Source organism: Schistocerca cancellata, chromosome 8, assembly GCF_023864275.1.
Source record: "Schistocerca cancellata isolate TAMUIC-IGC-003103 chromosome 8, iqSchCanc2.1, whole genome shotgun sequence".
Classification (NCBI taxonomy): domain Eukaryota; kingdom Metazoa; phylum Arthropoda; class Insecta; order Orthoptera; family Acrididae; genus Schistocerca; species Schistocerca cancellata.
In genome coordinates, this window is record NC_064633.1 from 376877308 (window position 1) to 376880825 (window position 3518).

Genomic DNA, 3518 nt, shown 5'->3' on the forward strand with positions numbered 1-3518 from the left:
AAAGAACTTGCCCCCTTTCTAACAGCCGTGTACCGCAAGTCTCTAGAGGAACAGAAGGTTCCAAAGGATTGGAAAAGAGCACAGGGAGTTCCAGCTTTCAAGAACGGTCGTCGAGCAGATGCGCAAAACTATAGGCCTATATCTCTGACATCTATCTGTTGTAAAATTTTAGAACATGTTTTTTGCTCGCGTATCATATCATTTCTAGAAACCCAGAATCTACTCTGTAGGAATCAACATGGATTCCGGAAACAGCAATCGTGAGACCCAACTCGCTTTATTTGTTCATGAGACCCAGAAAATATTAGATACAGACTCCCAGGTAGATGCCATTTTCCTTGACTTCCGGAAGGCGTTCTATACAGTTCCGCACTGTCGCCGATAAACAAAGTAAGAGCCTACGAATATCAGACCAGCTGTGTGGCTGGATTGAAGAGTTTTTAGCAAACAGAACACAGCACGTTGTTCTCAATGGAGAGACGTCTACAGACGTTAAAGTAACCTCTGGCGTGCCACAGGGGAGTGTTATGGGACCATTGCTTTTCACAATACATATAAAGACCTAGTAGATAGTGTCGGAAGTTCCATGCGGATTTTCGCGGATGATGCTGTGGTGCAGGGAGTGGCAACTGACCCTTAACATAGACATATGTAATGTATTGCGAATACATAGAAAGAAGGATCCTTTATTGTATGATTATATGATAGCGGAACAAACACTGGTAGTAGTCACTTCTGTAAAATAACTGGGAGTATAAGTACGGAAGATTTGAAGTGAAATGATCATATACAATTAATTGTTGGTAAGCGGGTGCCAAGTTGAGATTCATTGGAAGAGTCCTTAGAAAATGTAGTCCATCAACAAAGGAGGTGGCTTACAAAACACTCGTTCGACCTATACTTGAGTATTGCTCATCAGTGTGGGATCCGTACCAGGTCGGGTTGACAGAGGAGATAGAGAGGATCCAAAGAAGAGCGGCGCGTTTCGTCACAGGGTTATTTGGTAAGCGTGATAGCGTTACGGAGATATTTGGCAAACTCAAGTGGCAGACTCTGCAAGAGAGGCACTCTGCATCGCGGTGTAGCTTGCTGTCCAGGTTTCGAGAGGGTGCTTTTCTGGATGAGGTATCGAATATATTGCTTCTCTCTACTTATAACTCCCGAGGAGAGCTCGAATGTAAAATTAGAGAGATTCGAGTGCGCACGGAGGCTTTCCGGCAGTCGTTCTTCCCGCGAACCATACGCGACTGGAACAGGAAAGGGAGGTAATGACAGTGGCACGTAAAGTGCCCTCCGCCACACACCGTTGGGTGGCTTGCGGAGTATAAATGTAGATGAAGTTTTTCTGCCTCCCCTATACGGGGTATAAATCTTCTATACGATGCCTTCTTGAAACACCAAAAACTTCGGTTACCTTGGTTACGGAAGCGCCCACCATATGAGAACCAACATTTGCCCACGTTCGAGGTCGCTTAGCTCCGACATAATGCACTCACAACTACACAGAACACTGTTCTGACCATGACCGGCACTTGCAACGTATTGAGGACATTGCCATTCGTGATCAAATACAAAAGCGCAATCTGCCAGCTTCCCAGCGTCTGCATTTGTGTTGAAGCATGCATTTTTCGCGGTGTTACCGCATTTTTGCTTAACCCCTGTACAGAGAGTGGCTCTTGAATTTCACGGAACGTCGCGTTTCTAGAATCACGTTGCTATTCTTGTGTTCAAAAGTTCCTACTAGCTACCTATACAGTCTGTGGCGCTCTGTACAGTGCTTTAGAGAAACAGCTATTTTTGCGCTTGTGTGTGCAGCTTCATACATTTCCGTAAAGTCCTCAGAACAAATAAGCGCAGGAAGTTGACTGATTCGTTTTGTTGTGCACCTGGAATACTTGCTCATTCAGTTTATTCAGGAGTATTTTGTGAGAAGCATTTGAATTACACTGGCTTATTGAGTGAATCAAAAACGCTGACGACGTGAGCAACTTCCAGTTTTATCTTTGGACTCTTTATCCTCTCTGGCTTGATGAGATACTAACCCAAATGGAAGAACAATGCATGGGTGTTATTGTCCATTCTCCCCTCTAAAGACGTGCTGCTCAAATATAGAAATCTCCACATCAAACCAGTCTTCCTCTCGTCTACATTTAATCAACACATGCGTATGTTTCATTTCCTATCGCTTTCCAAGATCGTGTCCACATATTTGTTCGAGGAATTACTGATACTGCAATGTAATAGTATTGGATTTTTTTTGTCCTGTTACATGCATATTTCGCTTCGTTCTCCTCTTTCGCTTCTCTTTACGAGCAATCACACTACGAATGGGAACTTTGCTGCAGTCAGTAAAGCTGATCTTAAGCTTTGGAAAATCATGAACTATAGTTGTAGATGAATTATCCTTTATATAGGATCACAGTGAAGCTCATGATAGTGTGATATGTGCCTGGCTTTAAAGTCAGCAGAAAATTCTATTCTTCACATTGGTTCCAATGGTGCGATTTCAGTCTTCATCAAAGATTTTGTTTGCAGGAACGTCCTTTGCTAAAAAAAAAAAAAAAAAGTCGTAGCTACCTGTCCTAAATGAAGCCACAGTATGCATAATTTACTGAACTATATGAGTTCTTTCGAGAGTGTCGTGACTTATTTCCAATCTCCAGTTCAGTTATAATAATGGTAACTGACCTAAAAAGACAGCGCCAGTTTTCCCAACTGAACAATATGTGCACATATATTTATTTTTTAGTTTTTTACTTTTACAAAAACAGTGGTGGTTCATGGTGTGGGTTCCTGTAGTCATGTCCTAGTTCATGAACCACGGGCAACGTATGAGTGGCCAAGTAAGTGGTCCCGACAGTCGGGATACCAGTTACTTTGGAATAAGGCTGGGCATCTCGGACATATTCTGAGTCGTGGTCACCTTTGTGCTCATACGGCGAAGACTACCAAATCCACCGGTTAGTCCCTCAACCGTCAGGGGTAAAACTCAATGGGACTCGGGGCAAGTAAGGCTAGCAACCTGCTTCCCTGGTACTTTAAATATGATGCTGGCAACAATCAGAGCAAAATGCCTCGAACCTTTGGAGGTGACGGAGTCCCATCTCTAACTGACAAACCAGGGACTCCTAAGATACGACTTGGAAAACAAATGGTAATGAGATGGGGAGCTATTAATATCAATGGGGGCTACTCTGGGAAGAAGGTAGAGCTGGCAGAGGCTGCAAGTAATAGGGGGCTGGACGTTTTAGCTGTTAGTGACATTCGGGTAAGGGGTGAGAAAGAAGAGGAAGTGGGAGAATACAAGGTCTACCTGTCAGGAGTCAAAGCAGAAATAGCACAATGGGGTGTAGGGCTTTACATCAGGAAAGAAATGGAACCCAGCGTAGTTGCAATAGGGTATGTAAACGAACGACTGATGTGGATAGATTTGACAGTGTCTAGCAAGAAAATTAGGATTGTGAAGGGACAGATCAAGATAAGATGGATAGTTTTTATGAGGCACTCAGTGATGTAGT